This window comes from Cryptomeria japonica, chromosome 10 (genome assembly GCF_030272615.1).
Source record: "Cryptomeria japonica chromosome 10, Sugi_1.0, whole genome shotgun sequence".
Lineage (NCBI taxonomy): Eukaryota > Viridiplantae > Streptophyta > Pinopsida > Cupressales > Cupressaceae > Cryptomeria > Cryptomeria japonica.
The window spans coordinates 46119144-46136380 of NC_081414.1; positions in this window are offsets into that span (position 1 = coordinate 46119144).

Below are 17237 nucleotides of genomic sequence, written 5' to 3' on the forward strand. Positions count from 1 at the left end.
CTACATGATGTCTATATGCATATTGTATGATGTGATGCTAACATGTATATGCAGGTTTATATATGTCTGCATGATGTGTTGGCGATGTAATGCCTAATGTATGTAATGCCATGATGATTATGTATGCATAATAAACTGATGATTATGATGGTTTTTTGGATTTTTATGTTTGATGAGACAATGAGATAATGATATGCAATGATATTAGGATTTTATGTGGTAAATGAATGATTGATATATGTAAATGCATCTAGATGTTTGTTAGATGAATGCAACAAGTGTAAAGTACAAATGTTTGAAATGATGATTCTAAATGAACGTATATGGATAATGTATATGAACCTATGTGGAAACAAATGGTTTTGTTTATGAGTCTAAATGGTGAAAAATATGATGATGTGATAATGATAATGCAAATCATGGGTAACTGCACCTCAATGCAATTTAATAAGTAGAATGAATGCATGTTTGCAATGAATCCTAAATGAAATGAAATAAATGAGTATAAGTATATAATAAATGAATAAATGAATTCACTTAACTAATGGATAGATAAATAAATGTATGCAACGATAAATGATGATAAATGATGATTGGTAATTGACACTAAATGAATGCATAGTAATGGTTAATACAAACAAGGATAATTTTATCATATGAATGAATCTAAATGGCATGATTATGCAATGATGAAATGATATAATAAGACTAATATCAATAAATGATAATGAACTATATGTAATTTTATGTAACCAAATGATATGAAATGGGCTTGATGCAAATGCAACTAAATGTAATGATGATGATATGATCATGATAGATGAATGCAAGGTTGTTTAGACTTTGCATGATGCATTGATGATGTATCAGAGTACTCTACCACGATTGTGTCTAAGACCAGCTCAATTTTCACATCACTGCTCATATTAACTTTGTTCACACTTGCATACAAAACCATGCATATGAATAATGAATAAGTAAATGGATGGGTGATATGGAATGGAATGCAATATAAATAGATGAGATGGAATGACGATCCATAGTGCTTTATTTTCATCATTGAGCTTAAAAATATTGTAAGAAAATGCAAGCAACTTGACATAATGATTCAAGATGACCTGAGTATTCCTTACATGAATTTTGATATAGCAAGTTAATACAAGCAACTTGATATAATGGATCAAGTTGACCTGAGTATTGCTTGCGGAACAGACAAGGATTATATCCTTTCATGCATGACTTGGAACGTCCTCCTTGATCTTTTGCCGATCATATCTTGACACAAGTTCATACCGTAATTAGAGATAAACCATCATCGAGTTTGGATGAGGCAGTAGGAACCAAAGATGGAGCATTGTACTTGTAAGCAAACAACATATATAATGAATAAAGAATATGGATCCTTGATAATAATTCATGCTCATATGGTCGAGGTATACGCTATAGTCATCAAGCTGTAGTGATCTATGACTGTATTTTACCTATGATCACGTAGCTTAGTGAACTTCCCACGTAGACACCATTAGTACATGCCCCATAATTTCATCGGAATAATTCGCAGAAGATACACAAACAATGCTGTAGGAACCTGATATATATATAAACAAATGAATAACCTACAAATCAACCAAATACTTGATAGCTTAAACGAATTTTTCTTGTCAAAGAAAATGTCATCTTGTCCTTGTTTTGGTAAGGAAGGATACATCCTTGTTAAGACAGTTTGTGTGTTGATGTTGATTGTTTGGTTGATCGGATAAGTGGTCATTGTTTGGAGTATTTCACAATATTTTGTTTGGTATCTACTTTGAAAAACTTATGTACAAGGTGTTGCTATGTTTTTGTTTGTTTGATGTTTTCTGATGTTTTTGGATTTTTGTGAGATAGTTTTGAATGTTTTTGTATTTTCTGAGAAAATTTTGAATGTAGAACTCAGTGAATCACAAAACAAAGTAGCATCCACTTACATCAAACTAGATTAAGGGTTTTGCCCCCTGTTTAGACATGAATATGAAAAAGTGGGATGCAAGATGCATGAAGTACTATCCTTAATTGCAGATCAATAACGAGCCATGGTTTGGACGAATGGATGTGTGCATGTAATGAATGTGATCGCAACAAGTCTGAAAGACAATGGAGCCATAGCCTTTATGAGTGGCACCTGTTTGCCAGGTTTTCACCATCGCACTTACACAAGGTGCCATCGAAGTGGTTGTTCACCATTTGGATGCATGATTTTTCTTTACTATTTTGATGTTTTTGTATTTTCTTCAGGTCATTTATCTGAATGTTTTTGGTGTTTTGCCGGTATGTATGGGAGCCTGATGCTCTATGCAACTTACGTATAAAATCGTTTGAGGTGCATGCTATTGATTGGATTTGCTAGCGGTTCTCCTTCTGAAGTAGCCAACTGATATGCCCCAGACACAAATATAGCAGTGATAACATATGGACCTACCCAATTTGATTCAAACTTTCCCTGATGTTCTCAGTTGGGCTGGTTACGAGGATTCTCTTGAAGAACAAGATCACCTACCTCGAATGTGCAAGGTCTAACTCGATGATTATAGCTTCTGCTCATGTGCTGCTGATAGGCTTTGAGGTGATTGTATGCAGCTTGTCATTTCTCATCAAGTAGCTCTAAGTCTTGGAGATGGGATACTCTGTATGCTTCATCATCGATGAGATTGTGCAAGGAAACCCGTAGAGATGGTATCTCGACCTCAATAGGTAAGATAGCTTATGTGCCATAGACTAGTGAGTAGGGAGTTGTGCTTGTAGGGATTCAAATGCTAGTTCGATATGCCCATAGTGCGGGATTCAATTGAACATGCCAATCATGTCTGGCATCATTGACTATCTTCTTGAGGATTCTTAATATGTTCTTGTTTGATGCTTCAACCTAACCATTGACTTGTGGGTAATAGGGAGTGGAAAAGCGGTGTTGGATGTGAAACTTATCACAGAGCTCACAGACATCTTGATTTTTGAAAGGAAGACCGTTATCTGTGATGATGGATATGGGTACACCATACCAGCAAATGATGTAATTAAGGATGAATAGGGCAATCTGCTTGCCAGTGACTTGGGTAAGTTGAACAACTTCGATCCACTTTGTGAAGTATTCGGTGGCGGTAATAATGAATTTGTGGCCGTTGGATGAAGATGGATAGATTTTACCCACAAGGTCAAGGCCCCACTGACAAAAGGGCCATGGTGTTGTGATTGGTTGCAATTCCCATGCTGGTGCATGTATCAAGTCTCCATGAACTTGGTTTTTCTTGCACTTTCTAACAAAGTAGTAGGAGTCTTTTTCCATGGATGGCCAATACTATCCAGTGCGTAGGAGTTTCTTGGCTAGTGACAGACCGCTTGCATGAGTTCCACAAATTCCTTCATGTACCTCTTCCAAGACCTTTGTTATCTCATCTTGTTCCAGACATTGAAGGAGAGTACCCTTAAGAATGCGTTGGTATAGGGTTTCAACAATAATGGTATATCGAGCAGTTTGGCGAATGAAGGTTTTACGTTGGTTATTCGATTGGTTAGGAGGAAGTGTGTGATCGTGGAGGTAGGTGTAGAACTCACCATACCATGGGGATTCAGAACCGATAAGGTGACATATCATCTCAGATTCGGGGATATCATAAGCAAGAATCCAAAGCTGTTCGACCAAGAACTTGTAGCGTGTTGAATTCTGTGGAAGATCTAGGAGAGATGCAATGGTCGCTGGTACGTCAGCTGCTCGATTATGATCTTTGGGTATTTGCTCAAAGGTGATAGTAGTGAATGATGTTTTTAATTTGTCCACCATTTGTTTGTACGACATGAGTTTGTCATCCTTGGTATGATATTCATCCGTTGCTTGTCAAATGACCAGTTGGGAGTCGCCATATACTTGTAGTTCTTGTGACTTCCATTGTATGGCTAGCCCGAGTCCTGTGATCAAGGCCTCATATTTAGCTATATTGTTTATACATGGAAATGTGAGCCTGTAAGACTTTGGGATGTTGTCACCTTAAGTTGTGATAAACAAAATGCCTGCCCCTGAGCCACGCCTAGTGTATGAACCATCGAAGTATAGTTTCCATGGCTGTGTTGTTGTGATCATGAATATCTCTTCATTTGGAAAATTGGAAATGAGAGGATGATCACCTATGAGGGGAGCATCGGCCAACTGATCTACAATGACTTGTCCTTTGATAGCTTTATGGTCCACATACTCAATGTCAAATTCACTTAGAATCATCATCCATTTGGCCAAGCGGCCTCTCAATGCTGCTTTGCTAAGTAAGTATTTGAGTGGATCGATCTTTGCAATTAATTGTACTTTATGTGTCAATAGATAGTGCCTCAGTTTAGTGGTTGCCAAGATTACTGCTAGGTAAGCTCACTTAATAGGTATGTAATCGAGTTCATAGCCAACCAGTATTTGAGAGACGTAGTAAACATCATACTCTTTCCCTTCTACATTATGTTGTGCCAGTAGTACACCCAATGCTGTACTTGTTGCTGAAATATAGAGCAATAGAGGTTTGCTCAGATCTAGTGGGATCAACAATGGTGTATTCATGAGATAGTCTTTAAGCATTTGGAATTCTTGTTGGCATTTGTTATCCCATTGAAAGCGGATGTTCTTGTGTAATAGGTTTGTAAATGGGTGACACTTATCTGCCAGTTGTGCAATGAATCTTCGGATGGATTGTAGCCATCCTTGTAGTGTCCTTAGCTGACTGATGGTCTTTGGAGGTAGCGTGTTCATGATTGCTTTGACTTTGGCAGGATCAACCTCAATGCCTTTGCTTGAGACAATGTATCCTAGAAGCTTCAATGAGGTTACTCCAAAGACACATTTCTTTGGGTTGAGTCGAACATGATATTGTTCCAATCTGTTAAAGATTTTCTCTAATATTTCCAAATGACCTTCTCTTGTTAGTGATTTTTCCAGTAAGTCATCAACATAATCTTCCATTATAGTATGCATCATGTCATGAAAGATGGTGGTCATTTCTCTTTGATAGGTCACTCTTGCATTCTTTAGACCAAAAGGCATTACATTCGAATAGTATGTTCCCCATGGACATGTGAAGGCCGTCTTATGTTTATCCTCTGGTGGGATCTTTATCTGATTGTACCTTGAAAAGCCATCCATGAGAGAAAGCATGGCATGTCTTGCTGTTAGGTCCACTATTATGTCGATGTTTGGTAGGGGAAATCATCTTTAGGATATGCTTTGTTCAGATCTATGAAGTCTGTATAGATACGGATGCCCCCATTTGGTTTGCTAATAGACACAATATTGGATATCCAATCTACATAATCAATTGGTCTAATAAAACCAACATCTAGGAGTTTCTTGAGTTCTACTTTGACTAATACCACAATCTGAGGATGCATCTTGCGAAGCTTCTGCTTGACAAGTTTGGCTCCTTCTGCTATGGTGAGGTGATGCATGACTAAATCAGGATCAATCCCAGGCATGTATGCATAGGACCTTGCAAAGTTGCTCTGACACTTTTGGAAGAACTCTACAAACTTAGGCTATTCCTTTGGAGTTAAAAGAGATGCCAAATGTATGTGGTGAGGAGTTTTAGGAGTCCCCACATTGTATTCTTTTGTCTCTTCGATGAGAATTGTTGATCATTCTTGCTATGTACTAGAAGGGAGAATGTCAAACCTTTCATCCTCAGGCACCTCAGAGAGGTTTTCACCATTGGATACACTCTTTCTTTTTACTTTTGTGGGATTAAATAGTGCCACAGTGTGGTTTTCACTGGAAGATCCATGTTTTATTGTTATATTTTTGCAGGTGAAAGGTTTGGCATCCGCCCTAAAGTATGTTGTGCTATTACGTTTTATGGCGAATCTAGCTTTGTGATCCCCACTTGGTATGTTATCCCATAGTTCCAAAAAGTCAATGATTGCCTCATCATTTTGGAAATGGTCAAGACATGGGGGATTAGGTTGGTTCCATTCTATGAGTTCAGGATGGATAATTTGCATTACCTCATTGATTATATTAAGATTGTTAGATGTATTAGTGAGGGTTAAGATGTTGTGGTGAAGGTCGTTGATGGTACTCTCCCTATTAGAATCAGGCGTAGGATGTGACGTAGGGTCTGTGGAAGAAGTTTCCACCCTAGGAACCCAAGAGGTCTTTATCGATGCTTCTCTGTAAATAGGGATGTCTTTGCGAGGTGGAGGTGGTGATGTGTCTTCCCCATCTGAAGTATTAAGCTGTATGGAATCAAATTCCCACTCATGTGAGTAATTTTCTGAGTCACTTTCCAGTAATTGGTTGCTATACCATACGGGGATATCCTTTGAGTTAAACACTACAGGTGTGATTGGTTGATGTACCTTTGGAGGTGAAATGAATGGTGCTACAGGAAGGATTATGGGGATCAACGAATCCGATACGGGGAGTATCGGTAGCGTCAACTTTGCTGCTTCTATTGGAATTGCTGATGCCATAGATATTGCTGTGGGTTCTGATACAGTTGCTACTACTAATGGTGCTATTGATGTTTTTGTTGTTGCTGATGGGATCACTGGTTTGATTGGTGGGATGATCGGTATTGTGGATCTTTTTGCTGGGATTTTTAGCCTCAATGGGGCAATTGCTATGGTACATGGTGTTGCTTTTATAATCAAAGGTGACCTCTTTGTAATAGGCTGATATAGTGGTTTGTTGGGTTTCCCTTTGAATCTGAGCTTAGGAAGGATCTCCTTTTGAAAGCCTAGGCCAGTGTTATCTTTGGGTTTTAATTACGACTGCATTGGTTCATGTTGTCCTTGCTTGCAAGGTCCCAAAGCACTCTGACCATCATAACCCATTCTTTGCATAATGAGAAGGCCTTTGCCATATTGATATGTGGGAAGCTTAGCTTGTGGGATTTCTGTGGTGATAAGATCTTTATAGATCCATTTTGCTAAGTCCTCATCTCTAGTCTCTTCTTCTTGACTCTTTCCAAGGATGAATGGCATTGAAGTACATGCTGGTTTGACTAGTGGCATTTGAAGTAACAGTTGAGGTTTTCCATGAGTTCTAGGAGAAGTAGGCATTTGTCCCACACAAAAGAGTTGGCTCAAATTGTATTCCCTAGGGCTTTCCTCTGCTATTTTCATCTTGAGCTTCTCTTGCTTAGGTATAGTAGTGTTTGAATTGGAAAGAGAAGTTGGACTCACGTATGATGTGGAGGAGATGGCTTCTCTATTGTTGGGAATGGTAATCTCTAGTTGATGACTAATATTATGACAATATGCAAAGGGGTTTGCATCACCTAGGATTGTGATTTCTACACCATTATGTAGGAACTTGATACATTGATGGTAAGTGGATGGGACAGCTTGCATGGTGTGTATCCAAGGTCTTCCTAACAATAAATTATATGGTAGAGGAAGGTCCAAAACTTGATAGATGATGTGTTTCACCATAGGGCCCACTCGGACTGGTAGCACCACAGCTCCTTTGGATGAACACTCTGCATCATCATAGGCTTTGATTGTTATCTTCTTGCGGGGATCCACTGATTCAATGGCATATCCCAAAGCTGTGACTAATTGTAGAGTACAGATATTTAGGTCTGCTCCATTGTCGATCAAGACTCGCTTGATCCTATGTTGGTTGATAAACCCTTCAATGTGGAGTGAGGCATTATGAGGTTGCTGGAAGGAGGAGTTGTCACTTTCAGAAAAACTGAGGCAAGGTGACGACCTTAGATTTCCAACCATGGCTTGGAACTGATTTGTATTTATGTTTGCAGGGATTGATGTCTCTTGGAGAGCTTGATCCAAGATTGTTTTATGGGATGGATATAGGCGTAATAGCTCTAAGATAGATATTAGTGTGGGCATTTTGTCTAATTGGTCCATAAGGTTATACTGATTTGGGATAGATGGGGTACCTTGTGGATCTGCTTTTATGGTAATCTTGTTGCAACGTGTACCAACATTGCAAGTGGAGCTAGGATTTTTGATGGCTATAGCTGCAATCTACTCATTGGCATCATATAGGTGATTCATAGTGTAATTATACGCGGCTTGCGTATAATAAGTAGTATCTGTGTTTCTCCCCGAAGTGGAAGGACCCCTTTGATCCTGTGATGGAAGTGGATTTTTAAACATGAGATGATCATTGTTTGTTGTCTTTGGGTCATGTCCTTCAATTTTGATTTCACCTCGGTCAATAAGATCCTGAATAAGATCTTTCAATCTGTGACAATTTCTTGTCTTATGTCCTTTCCCTTGATAGAAATTGCAATGTTTAGTATCCCTCCACCATGAATGTTTGACTTGAGGTTCATAATTTGATGTTTTGGGTAAGGTCACCAGATTTTGAGAAACCAACTGACGTAACACTATTTTGATGGGTTCCCCTAAGGGAGTGTATGTTCATTTTGGTTTAAAATTTTGTTGATGTTGTCTAGGTTCCTCTTGAGATGTATTGCATCCTTGATTTGGAGGAGCAACTATGTTATTCTTGGGTGGGGGGTTTTGTCCTGCAAATTGAACCACAGGTTGTGCACTTTTGATAGTTCTTGCATCCACAACCCCATTGTTGATGACATTTTTGTTTTTGTTCCAGAAGTTAGGCTTGTCACTATTGAAGAGTGGGCGAGGGCCGTCCTTTGGATCATTGTAGATTTTGATAAGTCCTTTCTTGATGAGAGCTCGCTCACATTTCAAGCCTTTTGTGATCATGTCATTGAAAGAATCTGTCTTTCACATCTAAGTGAAATTCCATTTCTTCGTTTAAGTTGGAAATAAATATTTCCACTAGTTCTTGTTCAGGTAACTGAAGAGAACGTTTGCTAGACATTTGACACCATTGTTGCAGAAAGACTGAAAATAGCTCACCTAGTTTTTGTTTAGTGTTACATAGATCAACCATTGTGATATCATGTTCAATGTTGTGTGAGTAATGTGCCAGGAACTTCTGGATGAGTTCTTCAAATGTCCTAATGCCACCTGGTAATCGAGAAAACCATGATGTGGTTGTTCCTCCCAAGATTTGGGGAAAGAGGCACATTAGGTATGTATCCTCGTATGCCACTTCGAGGCAAGTTGAATGGAATTCTCGAATATGATCACGAGGATCTCCTTTTCCTCTATATTTTTCAAACTTGGATGTTTCGAACCCTTGTGGAAAAGGTGGCATATGAAGGTTTCTATCAAAGGGATAGGGACAAATGTCATTGAGTGAAAATTGATTAGTTTTCACACCACTATGAAGTTGTTGGGTGAGATTCTCAATTTGTTGCTGCAACATTTCTATTTCATTTGGAGGAGGAGGAGGTGGGGGATTTCCTTGATGAAAGTTGTATATAATGTGTTCTCAACCTTTTTCATCCTCATTACAACTTTGGCATTTAGATGCTTGTCTTAGTTGTGCAACATCAAAGTCAGAGGGTAGTTTAGCTCCTTCTTGAGCAAGTTTAAAAAAGTGAGCATTAGCATTACTCTTGAGTATCTCATTAAAAAGTCTATTGAAGAGAGGGTTGTGTTATGCCCTTTCTATTGCCGCAGGAGTAGGAGTGCTTGGATTTTCATCATTTACATTTCCTCCAAGGGCTTCTTGGAACTCATTGATATTTTCTTCCTCTTCCTCTTCAATTTCTTGTTGTCTAGATCTTGATCTGGTATGAGCCATTTTGTTTATAAGTTTTTGTTGAAGTTTGATGAAAATGATGATGAGTTGGTGATGGAATGAAAGATTGATGTTTGGTGAAATGTTTTGCATACGTATCCCTAGCACTAAAGGTAGATGCTACCAAAGTTCTTTCTTGAATTGCTTGTTGTTTTTGACAAAGTGTGATGTGATAAGGTTTAGATAAATCTGAGATGCGTTACAAACTTAACTACCTAATAATGAGAGGATACACTCATAGACTAGTTTTAACCTGTGTAGAAATGCCTCTTAGGATGAGTTTATCCTAGATGTAGAGACAATCTAAAAGTGATTTGTTTATGTTTGATTCAAGCAATTTTGAAAATAGAACTTGGGACAAAAAACTTTGGGTGTTTTGAGAGTTGGAATGGAGTTGATGAGATATGGATATGATAATGGATGAAATGTTTAACTTCAATAAAAGCTTTGTGTCACATATGGGACAAATTCTTCTTCTTCTCTTTCAGGAGTTGGTGGTTCTTCCTGAGCTACGTTATATGTGATGCAAATATCTGGAAAGAAGTCAAGATTGATCTTGCCTTCTTTGTTTTTGTGATAACTCAAAGTGTGATATTGCATAAAAGTTCAGCAGTTTAATGACTCTTGATCAAACTCGTTTGATTTCCCTTGAAGGTAAAGACACATGTGACGTAAGAAGTTTCTATGAGAGATAAATATTTGTCTATTTAGATAGAAGAATTTCTTCCTTTTGATAAAAGCTTTTGAGCTTAATGGTATTTTCTTCAAGTTGATGTGTTGATGAAGATTCTTCTTTCTCAAGATGTGAAGAATGGTCATATAGTTTGATACTTTTGTTGTTGCTCTTTGTTTTAAATCTTTTTGAAAATGTTTGTGTTGGATTTATAATTGTTTTGGATTTTGGATTTATGATGTTTCTTTGACAAGAAAACAAAGCAAGCACACAAACACAAGAATGTTGCCTCAAAAGGCACAAGTAAGTATGGGTCTTAGATCAACCCAATCTTTTGAACTTTTAGTGACCCTTTTCTTGAAATGCATTTTAGGTGTTTTCCAAAGCCTAAAGTCGGCTGAATTTGTACTGGTCTTGACTCAAAAATGAAAACACTTCAAGCACTTTTTATCCCTATGGTCAAATGGCTAGTTGCGATAATTTAAGCCCACATCTTGATATTTCTTCGACTTTGGTACTACATACCTTATGAATCCTGTCGTGGTAGGTAAGGATGTGATATACTAAGTCTTGCACGAGCATAAAAAATAGATGATCCCTATGATGGGGGAGGCATCACTTTTATCAAGCCACAAGTGACTTTTCAAAAAGCTATGTTTCTACTCAAGGAAATATGTATGGTGAGCATCTTGAGAGCAAAACCATCTATGCTCTTGCATTGAATTTATCACAAATATTCTCAATCAATAGAATGGGTGGGCTACTACATAAAGATGTTTAGTAATTTTCAATGTCTTTGGACATAAGTTCATTCTGCAGTGACTCACTTAAGAGCCTTGTAGCTTGTGGTGGGGCCCATTTGTCCTTTCGACAAGTTACACTATAGGAACAACTATACCCAAGGCTACAGCTTTTTCTCTCACTTGATTTCTATAGCGGCTTGGAGGATTTGCCATGCAAGGTCATTCCCAAGAGTGACGTGTCTCTTGGCAAGCCTCTCTTAAAAAGGTAAAATTTGAGTGTTACTAACACTTTTTTCTTGCACCTAGGACCACAAAAGCCAAGGGAGAGGATAGTGTGTGTTAGAAGTAGGACCACTCAACCAACTCTTTTTGCACAAGTGTGCCAAACATGAAATGCACTTGTTCTTTTTAACTTGTGATGACAATGATTTTCTATCTAATTGGAGATGTTGCTCCAAAAATCATGATGTTCCTTTTAACTTCAAAGGCAATATGTTTGAGTAACTAGGAATTGAAAATCCTAGTCAACTGAATTTGAAACATGTATGCATGAAGTAAATCATTTTGAGAATAACTTTGACAAATTTGGGATTCTTTTTAACTTGCACAAAACGAAGTGTTGATTTTGAATTTTAGTTTTATGCAAGAAATAAAATTTGTCTTGTTTTTAAGCACCAAAATAGAGTGTATCCCTAACTTGCAATGAAATCAAATTTGTTTTGTTGATTTTTAGAGCACCAACTGAAAATTGGAATCCTAACTTACAAGTAATGAAATTTGTTTTTGTGAATTTTAGAGCACTAAATGAAAGTTTTTGATTTTAAGTAACAAACGAGGTTGGTTTAAAACCTGCACATGAAGCAAAAAGTTAGTAAAATCAGACCATATGGTGGGCTTCCACAAGCCTAAGAAAATTTATTTTATTGGTTACATGGCCTTTTTTACAATGTTCTATTACAATAGTGCTACTCTGTGTGAAAAAAAAAGCACTACTTAACACAAACGTGCTAAAATGATGACAAAAACGCTAAACTAAAAATTTTAAGTGCAAAAACAAGTGCGCTAAAACATGGACAAATGCGCTACTTAAGACTCAAAATCACTAATATACAGACAATATCGTTAAATTTGAGACAATAGCGCTATTTTAAATACAATAGCACTAGAATATCAAATTGCAATAGCACTAAAGCGTGAGCAAAAGTGCCAAAGAACGACCTGTGTGTCAAGCTAAATAGTCAAAAGTTAGTTTTGAAAACAAAAAATGTTGTTGGGTGTTGGATTCACGTTGGGTTCACCAAATGATGCTCTACAAAATACACAATGGTTAGACTAAAGCCTGTGGTCGTATAACACACAAAACAATAAGAAACAAGGATCAAAGGTTAGTGTTATTCAACTAAAAACTAATCTAAGCAGGCATATCAAAAGAGACACTAAAAACATGATAAAGGATTTAACTATGGAAGTAAATACCACAAGACATATCCAAATTCCTTTTAACATGCTGTTAGCTCCTTCTCCTTTGTTCCTCTCCTCTCCAAGTTCCAAATTAGTGTAGCTCTCGGTAGCTTTTTGCACTATGGATGCTTATGGAGGTTCAAGATTGTAGATGATTAACTATGCTATGCAAGTGTAAAACAAATTAATTAAACATGGTATGAAAATGAAATAAGATTTATTTTAGTCCAAAAGGATAATATATGTGATTTTATACTAAATGCTCTCTCTAAAATTCACTATAGATTAAATGCATACAATTTTTCAGGATCTAGATTATGAAGAAATGAGCTCTATTTATAAGAAAAATGGAGCAATGGATGGTGGAGATTGAGTAATCTCAACAAGGGTCAGGATTGAATGATATTCAATCCATGTGAAGGCTTTCAACCCAATCCCAGGATGACAAGTGTCAATGTGAGATAGGTTGAGAGGAGAGGGAATAAGCATTAAATGCTTGACATGACCTGAAGGTTAACTTGGGAGTTAAGGTCAAGGTTGGGTTGAGTGAATAAATTCTTTATTCAAAGAGTAAAGCTTTTATACAATGGATAAACTCTTGTGCAAAGGTAAAATGGATAACCATGGTCAAAGCAATAAATGCTTGAAGAGACACATGAGTCACATGAGGGTTGAGTTAGGGGTTAACCATAAATGGTCATGTAAGAGCCATTAATGGTTTGGAAGACTTTAGAGGTTCGCTTGTTGGACACACCAAGCATTTAATGCTTTTCAAAGACTTTGAAGTCTTTGAGAAGTGACTCCAAGTTGCTTAGGAATGTAACAATAATTAGGGGATGGATTAAGTTAATTGATTAGGATTAGATAGATTCTAGAAGAATTTAGGAAGGGCAAGTGGGAGATGTAGAAAAATGAAAGTGGGGGGGGGGGGGGGGGGGGGGGGCGGGGAATAAATGATTTAAATAAATTTTTTATTTAATTTATTTAAAAGAGGAAAGAGGATTAAATTGAATAAATAGAATGTATTCATTTAATTGAGTGTGAATTTGGTTTAATGAATGAATTAAAATAAATTGAATAATTTATTTAATTAATAGGAGAATGATTTGAAGATGAATTAATTAAATATTAATTTAATTAACTAATGGTTAGTCGATTTTTAATCAAATAAATACGAAATATTCATTTAATTAAAATGCACAGATTTATGTGACTACAATTTTCTTTAAGAATTATATCAACTTTTGTCTTGGCAATTACCGGACAGAGTTGCACTAGCTCATATTCCCTTATTCTCTCATCTTCTATTCTAGCGATTTCTTTTCTCAAATTCAAAATATCATACAAACTTTTGGGAACTTTAGATGCAATTTTTATAAGTGCCCTTCTATACTTATTCAAATATACAATTGTAGCCTCTTCTAGTGATCTCTTCCCTTTCTCATCCAATCAATCATAAAATTGAGTAAGCAATTTAAGATTACCTTGTTTTGTTATTGCTTCCTTCACTTTCTTAAGAGTTATGCTAGATTGTTTAGCTTCAACTCAATGGATTGCATTTCATTCTTCAAGACTGCATTATCTCTAGCAAGTTTTTCACATTCATCTGCCTTGTCTTTTGAGACTTGGTTATCAATGCTTTAGTCTTCTTTCTCCTTGAGTTTGTCCATAAGCTCCTTTCTCTTTTCTTTGGATGTGATCACTTTTTCCTTCAATGACTCAATGAAGTCTTCAACATCGCTTAGATTTATTCTCAGGCTATTTGCTTCTTTTCTTGTTGTATCTAGATCTTCAAGTGCCACAGTGAGTTGTTTCTATAAATTGGAGTCCATTGATTCACTATCCCGCATCTTCCTCAAGTTGTTAGGCTTCCTCTGAGGAACTAGGCTCTGATACCAATTGTTAGAATCAATGAACACTGGGGGGGGGGGGGTGAATTAGTGTTATGCAATTTTTAACTTTCTTGAACTGATTCTTAGACCACTTGATGCAGATGAATAAAAGTAAAGTGCAAAAACTCAATACAAACAAGCACAAAACCATAGTACCAAAATTTTTATGTGGAAACCCAAAAAGGAAAAAACCACAGTGGGATTGAGACCCACAATATTAAAATAATGTTATTGGGAGTATAATAATATTACAAGGGGAATGGACATGCATTCAGGCACATTGCCTAGAGCTCACTGCTCAATTACAAGAGAGGGCTACAACCTTTGGAGGACCCAGTGTCCTACAAATGTTTACAAATAATAACTTGAATGTTTGAACTGATAAATAACATCTACAAATTTGCCAAAGTGCAGTTCTGGTTAAGTACAAAGTATCTTACTTCCACTGTTTTGGCACACTGCTCTATTCTGGTGTTTTGTCATACACCAAAGCATAAAACCAAAGATAGCACACATGAAACTACGCATAGATGCTCATACAATCTTTGCACACCAACATGGATTAAAAAAATGATCATATAGATTGGTCTTATATATCTGCATCACTTATTTTAGGTCACCAATATGTCGGCTCCAAAAACATTTGCAAAACTTGAAACCTGTAAAAAGGAGTTGGCTCAATCTGATTTTTATGCACACACAGACTAAAAAAAATGATTATACGCTTCACATATGTCAGCTCGACAACCTCAAACTTGGAACCAATCAACAAAATCATCCCAAAGATTCTGCATAACATGCTACACCACTAATCACCCAATTAACCCTTTTCTTTCTGAAATGATGGATGTTGGATCTTCAATCTTGCACGAGAATCAATACCAGAGGCTAGGATTGTGGACTAAGCTATTCCAATCATCCAATTGACTACCTCTTCCACCGCAAAGAAAAATGTGCACCCAAAATTGAGTTCTACTCAATGTACTCTTATTTTAACGAATACTATGTTCCACCTTCCAGACTTAAGCAAAGTAGACTTCAAACTTACGGTAGGAGGATTCTACATATTCTGGATGAAGCTTTTGATCCAAGTTGCCATCAGTGACAACACCCAAACATTCCTTAAGCACTTATCTCTTCTAGCACAGTGTCTCTTGCCAACATGTCTTTCTACTCCAAATACCTTTACTTTCCCACTAGTTAGTTAATATTTGGTCTCCACATCCCCCTACCTCATATTTAATCCTTGATCTTTGCTTCTTAACCTCTTGTCAATTTAATGAAGCTTAGCATCCCTTATGTTGACCCTATCTATAGTAGATATTTTTTCAAAGTGTCTTCCTCCCTCTTTAGTGGGGCCTAGCTTTCTAAATTGAAACTAAAGATCTGTAAACCATAACACCTTCTCTGTCACTCCTATAACTATATTTAGTGAAATGTGCATTTTATTTATTTAAAATATTTTGTTTGGTACGAAGTACATAAAGAGAAATGAGATCTTGATATAATCTAATTTATAATTAAATGATAGTTAAAATAGAATGATTTTGATAGAATTGTGTGTTAATTTTTGAATAAAATATTTATACATATTTTTACCAAAAACATTGTCATTTAATGTTATTGTCCATCTTTTAAAAAAAATTGAGGATAAATATTTTTAATTGAAATTTTGAATTAGGGGGGTCATAGATGGGGGACCTCATTCTGAATATAAAGGATCAATAGGATTGTAGGGGTATGTGCAGAAAGATGGTGGTCAAAAAAGTGGACACCATCCAAAAAAAACATGGAAAAACAAGCAGCGCATATGCGATTCTAAAATTTGAAATGACCGCATACACGCTTAGGTTTGTTGTTCCCGAGCCTAGAGAAGGTAGCACGTACATGCTACTTTTAGGGAAAGTAGCGCATATGCACCACCTCTAGGAAAATGAGCGCGTATGCGCTACTTATAGGAAAATGAGCGCGTACACACTAATAATCCTAAAAGAACCGTGTACGCGGTGCCTGCCAAAAAACGTTTTTAAAAAAAAACTGGGTCTTATTTTCCCATGAATAGCTCATTTTTAGTTTGTTTTTTCTTCATTTTCTCTCCTAAACTACGAACGGGGGGCTAGATTTCTCCTCAAGACACTATGGATCATGGTTAGTTTTTGTTTATTTTTGTCTTTCTTTCCCGTTTGTTCAATTTGTTTTACATTTTTAATTTAATTTCATTAATTTAATTTTTAATTTTTGTCTTTCTTTCCCAAAAGGACGCCAATGTCGGGAGGAGGATGATGGGGCAAGGCCCGAGGTGATTAGTGGTGGCGGTCCTGAATGGTGTTAGGGGGCCCCACGGTACCCTGCGTACCATGGGAAACCAACCCCTCCCCCCCCCCCCCCCAAAAAAAAAAAAAAAAAATTGCCTTTTGATTTTTTTTGTGATTTAAAAAAAAAATTAATCAAAATCCGGCCTGCATGCCGTAAAAAGGCAAAATATATTTTATTTTTAATTTTTTTTCTTGAACTGCGTGCTAGGGTTGTACGACCTGGATCTAAGAAAAAAATACTCCCAGAGGCTCAGGAACCAAAATAGGTCAAATTTTATATGACCGTAGGGGTTTTTGGGCCTTTTGAGAATGATGGTGAGGTCCATTTAGGCCCAAAGTACTGAGAAAAAAAGCCTATACCTAGGTGCATAAAAAAACTTTTTGAAACCCCAGATCTGCTTCCAATACAAAAATTCTCAAAACAAGAACAGGTAGCTGTAGATTTGAAGCTCTGATACCATGTTGGAGTTGAGAAAATATAACACCATAGGAGCCCAAATGATC